Source organism: Linepithema humile, chromosome 6 (assembly GCF_040581485.1).
Source record: "Linepithema humile isolate Giens D197 chromosome 6, Lhum_UNIL_v1.0, whole genome shotgun sequence".
NCBI lineage: Eukaryota > Metazoa > Arthropoda > Insecta > Hymenoptera > Formicidae > Linepithema > Linepithema humile.
Window position 1 is genome coordinate 4566914 of NC_090133.1, and position 15388 is coordinate 4582301.

The 15388-nt window shown below is 32.8% G+C and overlaps 1 long non-coding RNA gene across 1 annotated transcript; it reads left to right on the forward strand.

The window, feature by feature from the left end:
* The first annotated feature begins 761 nt into the window (after window positions 1-761).
* On the forward strand, window positions 762-4444 carry LOC137000842 (uncharacterized). The gene is made up of 2 exons (XR_010891017.1): window positions 762-3292; window positions 4165-4444. It is a non-coding gene; the product is annotated as an uncharacterized lncRNA (long non-coding RNA).
* Window positions 4445-15388: the final 10944 nt, after the last annotated feature.

The window sequence follows — 15388 nt, forward strand, 5'->3', positions numbered from 1 at the left end:
TCTCCTTAAAAAATAAAAGAAAATTGTTCACATTAGTTCAATAATTTTAATTACATAAATCTGAACGTTTGTTTTACATTTTATTAATTCAATTAAATATTTCAATAATTTAAATTATTAAATACCAAGTAGCCAACAATGATTATTATTGGCATGTTGCATCTGCAGAAGATGCTTCATATATTTGAGACATTCGAGGAGTTGGTGGATACGGAATTGAAATACTATATCAATTCTCCAATAACAGATTTAGAAAAGAATCCACTACTCTGATGGAACGATCATTCAAAAGATTTTCCAAATTTATGTATTGCGGAAAAATATTTCATACTACCAGGTACCAGCGTTCCATCTAAACGTGTGTTTAGTTGCGCAGAAAATATTATAACCGACACACGTGCATGTTTATCTGCAAAACATGCGGAACAACTAATATTTTTTGCAATGAATAAACATATATGTGAAGATTTCGAACGTTTTACATACCATATGTATCAATAGACTTCAGTTAATTTTTGAAGTTATAAATTGAAAAATCTTACTTGAGTTTTAATTCACCATAAGGCGCATTAAGCGCAAGCGGGGGCCTCATTTTAAAATATTACTCCCACACAAATGACAAAATTAAAAACATCCCAGTTATAATTGCAAAATAAAATATTTACTTTTAAATATTAAATTTATAATATAAAAACTAGAGGCCGCTGAAAAATTTGTAAGCGGTAATTGTTTATTAAATTTCGTCTTTTTGCATCATGTAATGTATGTCGACTTTTATTTTAAATAAAAGCTTAAAAAAAATGCATATGAATTTGATTAACTAAAATAGACTTGTTCTTTTGAGGCCTCATAATGATGTTGCGCCGAAGGCCTCCAAAAGTATAAATGCGGCCCTGGATACATATGTAAAACGTTCGAAATCTTTAAATGATATGCGGTGGCCTTGCGGCGTAAATTTGTTGTAATCTTTATTTTATTTCTCTTTGTAACGAGTGTTTGAAATCTTTACAATTATTATAAATTAGTTTTTGTATAGTTCTGGGCATGCACAATGCCTTTCCAAAGAGTTCTGATGATAGAAACAATTAGAATTTGTTTTAAATAATTATTTCCTTAAAAAACGCATATTTTTTAGTATAGAGGTTAGACGCTGGTCGTATGTCAATAGTTCTATTGATTTTAAATGACATTTCGTGTCAGTCTGTAATCACTTTTCATTTCTACGAAGAGTTCTATACGTTATTAGAATGTTGATTAAACAAATTATATCGCTCGAGACGCTGGACGTATAAATACCGAGCTATTGGGGTGAGACACTGATCGTTTTTCTACGTCATGGATTTTAAAATTTTTATTTCACTGTGTAAAAGTGTATTGTTTTAAATTGTACAATATAAGTGAGATGAAAAAACAGGCATGCAAGTATTTATATTTCTGCAATGAATGTACCAATTGCAATATTATATCTTATATATTTTATATATCAATAAATTAGAAAAATACTCCTATTTTATTTATGTAGTCAATAATATAGATCATAATATTAATTATATTAACTATAATCTTCATTATTGTTTTGTTCATTATTTCTCAAAACATTATTTATCTGTGTAACGAACGCACTGTAATGCTTCTCTCTGCCCCTCTTTCTCTCTCCATCATATCATCGTTCTCGCTCTCTCTCCCTCACGCCTTCTCACACTTTTTCGCACGCGAGAGCGCTCATGCTCTTCCGCTCTTGCTCGTTTACTATACATATTTCGCATCAGATCCTACCGCTTGTCTTTAAAACTGTTAGGTTTAAACGTTGTTAGTATTTACATACAAACAGAAAAACTGTACATCTCTTTCCTCGATCGCTTCTATCAAGCACTTTTCAACGAAATAATCCTCGCATCGCGTTCAGTTAAATATATTCTATCATCCAGATCGGATCACAATGTGTCGAGATAAGCTAGTTACGGTATTGAAACATTATAGTAAGAAGGAAAATTTTCGAGTACAGTGTCAAGTATCATCTTGTAAAAGAATTTATAAATACGTGCGGTTCGATAAAAATAATAAATTTACAAAGCACTTAGAAAAAAAACATTTTGATTTTTATTGTCATGAAAAAAATGAGGAAAAAAATAAGGACAAAGACGTGAAATATTATAAGTGTAGGATTTAGATTTAAATTTAGCGCTATATTATTTGTTTTCGAGAAACGTTGCGACTTGGCGTGACGAGCGCGACACCGTCGCCGCGACGAGTTTCTTTTTTTTTGGGAGAAGGGACATAACGAGGCTGGCCGCAGTAGAGCCGAGTCGGAAAAAGTGACGTGTGTGCGACAAGACTTGATTAAACCTCTCACTTACGAGATTTATGCCTCATTGATCCCACTTTATTTTACTTTGTTTGATTCTTGAATAAAATAACTTTTTACATAAGCTTACAAAAGATAAAGAAGAAGAATGCATTTTATGCGTCTTCACGGCAATTGAGCATAAGTCCAATGAAAGCAAAGCGGAACACATAAAAAAACATTCGACAGAAGATAAAAATTTAGGACGCCAAAAAACGGAAGATTGGACGTGGAAATACTTGAAACAAGTGGAAGATTTTTCTGGTAAATGTAGGCTATGTGAATGTGAATCAAAAACTTTTAAATTGTTTATTCAACTTCACAACATCAAAAAACATACTACAGAAGTCCATGAAGAAGAGTGGCAAGAACTATTACATACACAAACTTGGGAATATAAAATTAAAAAGCATCATTTTTTGAAGAATTATAGAAAACCTGAAAATTTTAAAACAGAATGTCGATTGTGCGATACAAAATTTACATACATCACGGCAAAATCGCTTAAACGACACATGAAGAAACATACTTTTATTTATAAAAACAAAGAATCTAAAAAAAAAGAAGCATGTGACAACAATTGGCAGTATTTCCGGTTCAAGGACGAGGTAAACAAAGAAAGAATAGAATGTATTTTATGTAAACTACCTCTGTCCAATCAGACGAAGCAAATATATAATCACGTACAAAATCATACTCAATCAGATCTGAAATCTTATAAATTCCTCGACTGGACATTCAAATATGCAAAACAAAAGTGTGATATTGTAAAATGTAGAGTTTGTAAAAAAAGTATAAACGTTTCATTTCACACAACAATTCTACAACGACACGAAAATAAACATTCAACAGATAAGGATAAAATAAAACAAAAAGATTTGGCACAAGGAACAGCACGCGATCTAGCTGAACCGTCGACAAGTTATACAAAGTAAAAGAAAAACGATCGTAAGTTTTAATCATATTTTATTAATTATTATTGCTTAGTAATATTTGTCATAACATTTTATTCTTTCAATGGTGTACTCCAGTGCTCGGAATTAGTCTGAACATTTCAGCCGATTTCCGTGGTATACGCCTCCTTTCCTCTCCTTACCGCGCGCGCCGCAGCCGCTAGGGCCAGCGCCGCCGAGCGTTAGGAGCGACACTATCTGATTATGAATGGGTTCTTTTTCCTATTTATTAAAATTTAAAAAAATGTATTAAAATTTATTAAAAATAAATTTTTTATTTTTAAATTTATTAAGTGGAAATATTTCAATAGATTTCCACGTCACCCATGAGATACTAATGCTGACGCGTTTTTTTTTAAATGGTTTCCCCCGTAGACCTATTCCACTAAAGATAAAAATAAATTCTTAATTTAAAAAAAAATATATATATATAAAAGAGATTTTCTTAATTAGATTTTCTTAGCCTTTTATGAGAATGAACAATTGATGCAATAATGTAAATAGAAACCACTTTTTGAAAAACGTGTCAGTATTAGTACCTCATGGGTGACGTAGAAATCTATTGAAATATTTCCACTTAATAAATTTAAAAAAAAATTTATTTTTAATAAATTTTAATAAATTTTTTTTAATTTTAATAAATAGGGAGAAGAACCTACTCATAGAACCTAATCAGATAGTGCCGCTCCTAACGTTCGGCAGCGCTGGCCCTAGCGGCTGCGGCGCGCGCGGTAAGGAGAGAAAAGGAGGCGTATACCACGGAAATCGGCTGAAATGTTCAGACTAATTCCGAGCACTGGTGTACTCAATCAAAATGTGATAAAAAAGAACAAAAATCACATAATTAATATTTGTTTTTTATTACAGATGTTTATATACATTTATCTACATTTGACAATGGAAATGATGGTAGCGACATTTTTAAGTAGCATCTCATGACCAGCGATAACGACAGTCTTGACTTTGACCCAAGTGATTTGAAATACATGAAGACATTGGTGTATAATTTGACTTATTTATCGCATATCGGTTTTGTGTTTATATAAATGTATAAGATTTGTAAATTTAAATACGTATATATTTATAAATTTATAACTTAACTGAATTGTTTAAATTTATGAAATTATATACATAATTATAGATATTACTTTAAAATGTAATATTCTTCAAATTATGCTTTAAAATCAAATACTGTGTTACTACATTTATAAAAACTAAACCGATTTCATAAATGTAACAAATTTTTTCTCTAGTGACGATTGTTTGAGTGACGTACTCAGCGCATATATAACAAAACTTAGATAATTAGTACTTATTCGAAATATTTATGTAAATTTTATCAAATCGCATTCTGCAGCTTAAAACAGATCTGTTTACGTCACTCAATATTTGAAGAAGGAAACTACTGATTATATGTTTTACAATTTAACATAAAAATATCTTTAATATATCTTAAATATTTTTTTATACAATATTATTGTGAAAAAAGTAGACGTCAGAACCCTTAGCAAATCACTAACGACTGTGTTAAGAAAGAACTGGAGGATTATATATGTCGCAGTTGGGCATAGATGTATTCTTCTCTATAAGAAGACAATATTTCTCCAAATCCACATACAAAATATATATTTTTTCAGTTCCTTATTACAATGCTTGTGTGAATACTTTTTGAAGAGTTCGCACGTCTACACATTTTATATGACTTTATGAAATGATTTTAAAGAATCATGTAAAAAGTAAAAGTTTGAATATATTGGTAAATGCGTAAGAAACAAACATACTATCCATGTTATTAAAAATTATTACACACACACACACACACACACACACACGCGCGCGCGCACACACACACTTAAGGGCTTTGACAAAATTACCGAATATTCGAGCAAATGTATGTCTTGCAAAAATAAATATTGTTACATTAAATTTTTTTAATATTCGTGAACATGTAGAAGAAAGCATAAAAAAATTTTTAAATACGAAGAGAAGGGAACAGTACAAATATCGCCAGACATATGTTAAATATTTCAACAAATTATGTTTTAATTATCTGTGCAAATGTTCCGTCTATATTTGAATCACTGATAAATAATGTAACAATATTTTGAATCATTATGTGTAAGATACTGTATCATTTCTTTTATTATTTTAATGTTATGCTTATGCTGATATAAAAATTCCTCGATCATGATTAATGTTGTCTTAAAGTATTATAAGTATGTACTAGATTGTATTATTTTATTATTTTAAACTTATTTAAAAATTTCTCGGTTACGAATTTAATGTCATCTCTAAAATAATTCTAGCATGTAGCAGATTTTATCATTTTATCATTTTTATGTTATTATTATTTAAAAATTTCTCAACTAGTTAATGTTATAGCTAAGGTATTACAAGTAGGAAATTGTATCATTATATTATTTTAACGTTATTTCGTTTATTTCAAAATTTCTCGAATCTTTTACGAATTTAATGTTATTGTTTGCGTTATAAATGAGCTTTTGGCACATAAATTTGCAGTAATTCGAAGATTCGTGTAATTATTTAAATATAATTCGAGATTGAATATATATTCACACAGATACATAAAGCATGTGATAATAATTATAACATTTATAAGATATATACATTAAAAAAATATATATAAAAACCCATGTTTTATTTAATTACATTACACACATATTTATTACGCTTCCTAAAATTGAAAAAAAAAGATACGTTTAATTATCAAGTTGAATAAGCAGAATTATAGCGATTTATTCTTGCTTTATAACATTGATCGGAAGTAATTGAACTTTTCGGCTGATTTTTACGGTTAATGTATTTTATTATAAAAATTTATATTTGTTATCTACTTTTCTATTTATCTAAATTTTTTTTTTGTTACTGAAACGAAATAATGCTTTTTACTCATAAACAATGAAAACACAGTAAATTGTAGCAAATATTAAAATATTAAATATTTGCCAATTTTATTATAAATACTGAAGTGTTTAAATATAAGGCGTTGAAAACTGTAATCATGAAGTAATTAGCAACAGCATGTTAGAATATAAAAATGTTAAAATATGAAAATCAAACCAATAATTTCGAGTATATTGCGCTATGAGAATGACAAAAATGACGATAACGATGGTGTATCTAAAATATAAATAATATGAAGAAATAATTATGTAAGTATTTATATTTTTGCATTGAGAATGTATCTCAATTGCAATATTATATTATATATATTAATAAATTAGAAAAATGCTCATATTTCACCGATGTAGTCCATGATATAGATCATAGTATTAATTATATTAACCATAATCTCCATTAATTTCTAGTACATTATTTCTCAAAACATTATTTATCTGCGTAGCAAACGCACTGTAATGTTTCTCTCTGCTCCTCTTTCTCTCTCCATCATATCATCGCTCTCTCTCTCTCTCTCTCTCTCTCTCTCTCTCTCTCTCTCTCTCTCTCTCTCTCTCTCTCTCTCTCTCTCTCTCTCTCTCTCTCTCTCTCTCTCTCTCTCTCTCTCTCTCTCTCTCTCTCTCTCTCTCTCTCTCTCTCTCTCTCTCTCTCTCTCTCTCTCTCTCTCTCTCTCTCTCTCTCTCTCTCTCTCTCTCTCTCTCTCTCTCTCTCTCAATCGCGCGCGAAAGCGCACTTGCTCCCCCGAAATCGTTTATTATACATATTATACTATACATATCGCATCAGATCCTACCGCTTGTCTTGAAAACTGTTAGGTAGATTTGAGAATGCATTCCTGTTCTCGTGTGAAACTGAGCTTGTTTACATTCTCCTCATCTACGTTCGTTGAACATAAATTGTTCACAGAATCATAGCCTTCTCCTTTGCTTCCTGTGTGATTGCATACAGTAAATATGGTCGACAACTGGCAATCCTTCTCAATACTCCATATTATCCTGATGTTATTCGCATGTGGCGCTGACAATGCAAGCAGTCGTGATGGTTTTGTTTCTGAAACGTAAAGAATAATTTTGCATTGATCTCCATATCAAACGGTCGAATGTCAAATATATTTGCATGTAATGCGTTATTGCATTCTCTTATAAGGAAACCTCGCAAACCTCACTAGATAGAGCTTCATTTTTTTACAATTTTGCATATCTCTAATTGCATATTTGCGTATTTTCCTCTTCATACTTTTTTCTTATTTTGATATAAATTTACCTTGCTGATAATATAAGATCTTTCATCAAAATTTTCTGCAAACCATTTGTAAACCGCTTTGTTAGTGTAGTGATTCCATGCATAATCTTTGTCATATGGCGCTATGCCAGCTAAAACTACTTCTACAATATGCGTTGAAAGATTTAATAATTCTTCCGGTATGTCCAACAACTTACGTGCCTAAAAAATATAAAATAATACATTTATTTATATAATAAACAAAAACTAGAGAAAGAACTGCTTAGGTTTATATTCACATCTCACATTTAACACACTAAACATTATTTAGTTAAAGTAACACGCTTAATGTAGGATGTGATTATGAGCATTGTACAGTAGTAATCTTACATCAATGTTTTCGTGTATAATGTATGTTTTCCAGCAAAGGACACAAGTTGACACAAATCGACACAAGTATTACTCTGTCTTTGTTCGATATTCAATGAGCAACAGAGCGAATAATACTTTTGTGTCGCTTGTGTCTCTTGGTGGAAAACTACCAATACCGCTGTCGCTAACATCATATTTTCATAAATTAACAAAGTTTTCTTCGTTGAAAGTAAAAAGGCATTTAGCTGTTTTGCTTTTTCGGCATTTATACATACTATCATTGTTTTCAATGCCTTATAATCATTTTTTAATATATCTAACATTAAAACAGTTCATCAAAAATATGTATTTTTTCAATTATAATTAATCAACATTGATGCAGCATAAATTATACATAACTACTATATGTATATAGCTTTTTATCTGCTATTTTTTTATTTTTGTATGTGGATTTCAATTTATATACTTTTGGACGCACAGATTTAAAAACAACCGCTTCTAAAAATGATACAATGCATATATACAAATTGTACATTATCAAACGTACAAATTTCTTTATCTCAGACATCCACTTAGTTGCTGATATAATTGTTTGTAGTATTGGTCTATTGTCTCCTTGTGGTTCATGATTTTTTATTATATTATGTTTTTTAAACAATATTCCCAACTGTCAAAATATCTCAATATACTATAAATCATACAGTAGAAAAAAAATGTTAATTATAATCCAAGTTTGTACTCACCGAATTGTAATATTTATCCAAAATTACATCAACATTGTCAAGAACTAAATAAACAAGTCTATCAAATGACAATAGATCTTTATTGTTATTTAAGAATCGAACTAGATATCGTGGTGTGCTGACTAAAATTTGACAGCCACTGGACATTGCTGCCTAAAAAAACAAAAATGATTAATCTTGCAATTCTCGCGTTTTCTTTGTAAAATACTAAATATATTAAATATAAAGATAATATACCGCAATTGATCTGTCCGTTTTGCCAGTAAACGCTGCTACTGATTTAACATCATTCAAAGCGTACAGAAATGACGCCCATAAAGAATGAGCATTTATCACTTCGAAAGACGAAGAGCATAAAATTAGTGCCAATAGTGTCGGAATTGTACCACGTGATAATTCCTAAAAGATGTAATATTTACATAAATATTATATTATTAATTTATATAAATTTGATAACTAACATTGATAACAAGTGCAAAAATTAATTTGTTTATGCTAAGATTTAAAAAGATTGATAATTAATTAAAGGTACTAAATTCTCTAACACACTCATGTAATTTACAAATTAAATTAGGATTTGTATCAAAGCCTTTCGGCTGTTTCATATAAATTTCGTCTGTTAGTTCTCCATATAAAAACGCAGTTTTTACGTCAAATTGTTGTATGTCTAGATCATGTATTGCAGCTAAAGCTAAGAGAATTCGAATAGAATCGTATCTAATTACAGGAGAAAAAGTATCACTATAGTCTATACCTTTTGCTTGCAGGAAACCTTTCGCGCATAAACGAGCTTTATACTTATCGATCGTTCCATCTGATTTACGCTTTAGCTTATACAGCCATTTGCAGTCTATAATCTTCTGTTTTTCCGATTGAGGTACTAGAGATCATGTTCCGTTGGCTGCTAATGAATCCATTTCCTCTTCCATAGCTTGACACCAATTTTTGGCCTCACTACTTGACATTGCTTCTTCATATGATTTTGGTTCTTCCATTATTACTACTGCACAGGCCATATAGTAGGTTTCATTGTATTGTGCTGGTTTTTGAATTTTATTTCGATCCCTTAGTATGTGTTGTTCTGTGGCTTTAGGTCTGTCCTCTTTTTCTTCTAACTGTTCTGCATCTACTGAGCTGTCAAAAACATCTTTGATATTATCTTGTCCTGCTGTTCCAATTTCATTCTGTACATCTTCCTCTTGCTGTTTCTCGATCGAGGAAGTTGTATCCTCTTTACTTTTATTGACATCTTGTTCATTAAATACATCTCGGGTTACTGTAATTTTCAAGGTTTGTGGATCCAGTACTCTGTAATTCGAACTGTTGTTGTCGTATCTTACTAGTATCATTTTTCTGGATTTGCTTTCGAATTTTGTTCTAAACTGCTTCGGAACGTGTATATAGACCTCTGATCCAAATTTTCTGAGATGTTTCAATGTAACTTTCCGCCCTGTCCATTGTTCATATGGTATTGTTTTGTCTGATTCTTGAGGTCGTCGATTGAGTAGATAAACGCTTGTGTTTGCTGCTTCAGCCCATAGATTTGGCTCCAACTTTGCTGCAAATAACATACTGCGAGCTGTTTCCACAATTGTTCATTTTTCTCTCTCGATTCTTCCATTTTGCTCTGCAGTATATGGAGCGCTGAACTCATGGATTATTCCTTTTTCACGGAAACGTCGCTGGAACTGATCATTGTTAAATTCTAGACCTCTATCACTTTTTACTTTCTTTACTAAATTACCCGTTTGTCTTTCAACTAATTTTTGTATTTCGAGAAACTGTGAAAAAGCGTCACTCTTATGCTTGATAAAACGAATAATTCTGTAGGACGTACTTTCGTCTTTGAACAGTATATAATAGTATGCCCCGCTGATTAAAGGATATGACATCTTTCCACACAGATTCATGTGCAGACATTCGCCTGGTCTTAAACCTTTATCTTTTATATTCTGTTTAAAAGGTAACCGATGCAATTTACCGTATTGGCAAGATTCGCAAAATAATCCTTCAGTTGTTTTTATTTATGTATTTGGTAGTAGACCTTGATCAGCCATATTCTTTAGTGCTTGAAAATTGATGTGGCCTAGTCTCTCATGCCACAGTGTTGCTGAACTTATCACTGATACATTTGCTACTGTTTTGGTCGCCGGTTTGAATAGCATTTTATAACAGTGATTGGATTGCTTTATGCCCGTGGCCACTAGACGATTGCTGTAAATTTCCATTTTGTCCTTGCTGAAAATTACTTTTAGGTTTTTATTTTTGTTGCTGCTCCCACTGAAAAAAGATTCTTACTTAGTTTTGGAACATACGATACGTTTTCAAGTGTGCGTGGCTCCCACTCGCCATTGATTAGTGCTAGAAGCTTTACATCACCGTAACCTTCTACTTCGATTTGAGAATTATTACCAACTTGTACAAAATCTTTAATGTTTTTAGTATGTAAGTTGGTAAACCACTCTCTTCGATAGGACATATGCTTTGAGGCAGCACTATCACCCAGCCACCCCTCTTCGTTGTCACATGCCATAATATTTTTATGCTCTACTGATAAGGCTTGATGTTTCCGATTTTTATCTTTTTTTTGTAACTGTTGCTTATTCAGTCTCTTACGGCATTCTGACTTATAGTGACCCTTCTTCTTGCAGAAGAAGCACTCTACATTTCTTTTATCTGTAGATTTTCCTTTTTGATCTGTATTTGTTTTTGGCGTTTTATTTACATTCAAGGATGCAAAAGCTACTGCCACTTTCTCTGCTTCAGTCAGCCGTTTCTCTTCCTTCATTAGTCGTGCAACCAGATTCTCGTAGGTTTGTTTTGTTTCATCGTATGAATCCCAAGCTGTAATGAAACCGCTGTATTTTATAGGAAGACTTCCAAGCGCCTTTGCTAGTTTATCCACTTTGATGACCGGCTCGTCTACGTCAGCAAGTGCCTGTGCTAACGAATCTATTTTACTTAGATGTTGAGCAACTGAATCAGTCTCTGTCATTTTATAATTAAAAAATTGTTGCTTAAGTTGTAGTTTATTGACTGCTGATCTTTGCTCATGTATGGTTTTTAGACGGTTCCACATTTCAGGTGCTGTCTGGCAACTTACCACGGTTTGCAATTGTTCATACTCCATACCTGATGATATTATCAGCATTGCCTTTGCGTTTAGATTGTTCCACGTTCTACATGCCGTACCTTCATTTGCTGGACATTGTAAGGGGTTTCCGTAATAAATTGTGGGCGTGCTTAATGTACGTAAATGTTTTAATAATTTGTTTTACATGTTTGCTTGGACTAACATCGGCCGGCCACGAAAAACAGAACTGCCTCGTACGGAAACCAGCTCAAAACTGCCTGATCGCTCATCGAGCTCGATTGGCCGCGTTCGCATTTTGTTTATTTCTAAGGAATAATAAAAGAAAGGATGAGCCGCTATCTGTGTGTGTGTGTGCCTCTAACGCTCGCGCATCGCGTCGGTAGAATCGGCAGCTTCGGTGTCGCCTAAATCAAAGGCCGCTGTTTGTAAATAGCGTCGGTAGCTGTAGGCCTTTTATGACCTTATAATTCGGCGAGCCTGACCATTAATCGCCCCGATTAATCGCACATGGGAGGCGGCGAAAAAGAAAAAGATAAAACTTGTCACCTGACATAATGCGCAGGTAAATCCAACTCAAACTTAATAAAATAAAAAATACATATATGGCTTAAACTTATCTTATATCAATGGTTATACAACGCATAAATAATACGGAAAGAATAGTAAGTATCTTAATCTAAGTTTATATTAACCCGGTATCCAAGGTCGCATGTTTGACGCTTCCCATGTCCCACGATAGGGAGTTTGCGATAATTGAAATCCTTCGACATCTTTGATTACATACCGATCGTTTCGGAGCACGCGATCGATTTGATATGGACCTTTAAATTTAGGTATTAATTTTTGAGAAACACCTGGTGAATTATCGAAATTTCTTATCATTATTTTGTCACCTATCTGGTATTTCGTTGTGACCTTATGTTTGCGATCATAAATTTGCTTATTTGCGTTTTGAGTCTTTTGGATTTGTTGACTAGCCTTTTCGCGCAAATACGGTAAATCACGGGGTGTTTCAATTTGTCCATTTATCTCTAACGCATCTCGTAACTCGTCGATTATATTACCACGCTGACATACTCCAAAAAGCAGCATGCTTGGGCATTCGTTTGTGGCCTTAGACACGGTGTTGTTACAAGCAAATTCCACATCTTTGAGCGTATTACACCAGGATGTATTTCGTTCATCCGCTAACTTAGCCATCATCGGCAAAATCGTACGGTTAAGCCTCTCAACTTGGCCATTCGCCTGAGGTGAAGCGGTGGCAATCTTAAGGAAGGAGCCTCGTATGAATCGCTAAAACAAAGGTGATTTTTAGGAATTTTTTTTTAAGAAACAATGCAACGGATTTTTTTTAAACTTTTTAGTGTTTTATAACATATATTAAAAAGTAAAAAAAAATTTTTTTTGTTTAAAAATAATTGATTATAGAGCCACTATAAACAAATGTTGACGCAGCCTCATCACTGGAGTTGTGAATTGGCGGGAATTGTAGCGTCTTTTGCACTCGTTTAAAATTAAAAAAAAAAAAAAAGTTTTTCTTTTCTATGAAATTATCTAGTCGATGAACCTAAAAAATAAGTAAAAAGTTGAAAATTGAAAAAATGGCAACACTTTAAAAAAAAATTGCGATTTTGACCCACAAAATGTCACCTTATTTATGCGATAAAAATTGTTTAAATTAATTATTTTACTAATTTTATAGGTTCATCGACAATTTATATTATTAAACTACATGTATACACAGGGACAACTCGATTGATCGAATAGTTTTTGAGTAATCTTTCCCGCCAATTGCCAAAAACTGGTTTCGAGAAAAACGCGTTTAAAGTTTTCGGTATTGAAAAGTAAAAAAAAAAAGTGTAACAACAAGTTTAAAACTGAGGCTCCGATTTCCTGCTTCTTCGAATTTCACACTTTGCTTGCACTCTCCAAATTGCACTCTCAAATAAGTACTTCCGAAAACGCGCCAAAAACAGTTACAAATTCTATAATCTTATATCTTATGGTACCGTTGACCAAGCGCCCCGCCGCGCGCTTGTATATCTGCGCGCAAGAAATGGGCTGTGGACTCCTTAAAACTTCGAATTTTGTTTTGTAACTTTGGGAATATATTTTCTACATGGATTGCTATTAATTAAAGCAAAAAAAAATTTTTCAATTTTTTTAACCGGTTACACGAGGCTTCCCCCTTAACGTGTTGTATGTTTTGAGTATTTAAGAATTCTTCAAATTTACGCGACGTGAAGCAACTGCCACGATCCGAAATAATACGTAACGGTCGACTGTAATGCTCGAAATAAGAACGGAGGCATTTTATAACTTCTGTCGTGTTAGTGCTTTTAGTTGCATATAATTTTACATATTTTGTGAATGCGTCGATAATAAGGAAAATATACCGGTTTTTAATGGAGCCCGATCTAGATGCAGGGGCTAAGTGATCGACGTGTATCGTGGCGAACGGTATATTACTTTTGGGTATATTATGTAACGTGCCTTCGGGTTTTCCGGAATTTGGTGCAAACGCGATACACTTTAGACAACTCTTGAGATATTTTTCGACTTTTGCTTTCATTTCAGGGAACCAATAGCTGCCTAGTATATTTCGAATTGTTTTCTCGGTACCCACGTGACTCATTTCATTATGATACTTATGGATAACGCTAGTCTCTAATGCGTTAGGAACATAAAATAAAATTTGCCCTTGACGTTTCTTATACACTAATCCGTTTCTCATTTCAAATAATTTACTTTCAGAGAGTTCTAATTCCTTCCGAATTTTGGTAATTACGGGATCATCGCTTTGACATAATGCGAGGTTTTTGTCAAAGGAGTTATCTTCGATTACGAAAATTTGTCGACTTAGTGCGTCAACGTGTAACATGCGAGAACCAGATCTGTGTTCGAGAGTGTAGTCATAATTTTGCAATTCTAAAACCCACCGCGCAATACGAGGGTTAGTCTCTTTTTTATTTAGCGTTAGACTTAAGGCTTGACAATCGGTGATAATTTTGATTTTTAGTCCGAGTAGATACGTCCGAAATCGGCGGAGTGCATAAATTATTGCCAATGTTTCCAACTCGAAGCTATGGTACTTCGATTCTGCCTCGGTTGTTCTTTTAGAGAAATAAAATATTGAGTGCAGTTTCCGATCTGCCTTTTTTTGTAATAGAATCGCTCCAAAACCAACTGAGCTCGCGTCACAGTGGAGCTCTGTCTCATCTTGTGGAGAATATAGGCTTAATATAGGTGTATCACTCAATCGGTCTTTAAGCATTTCGAATGCTCGTTTCTCTATTTCCCCAAAATGAAAATTCGCGTCTTTTCTTGTCAGGTCGTACAGAGGTTTTTATAATTGAAAAATTCTCTACAAACTTTCTAAAATAGGAACATAAACTTAGGAAACTCTGTACGTCTCTAGTATTTCGCGGAACGGAAAATTTCTTTACCGATTCGATGCCTTGATCTGTCGGTCGTATGCTTTCGTTAGTTATCGTATAACCTAAATAATCTAGCTTTGTTTGGAAAAAGCGACATTTATCTAAACGTAATTCTAAACGATTCGCGACAAGTAATTTAAGAACTTCTTCCAATACTTGAAAATGGTGTTCGATTGTTTCCGTCGCGATGAGGAAGTCGTCCAAATATACAGATATTTCTCCTGCATTAATTAGATCTTTAAATATCTGCGTTACATAATATCTGCGTTGGAATTTGAGAGGAGCACCTTTTAATCCGAATGGCA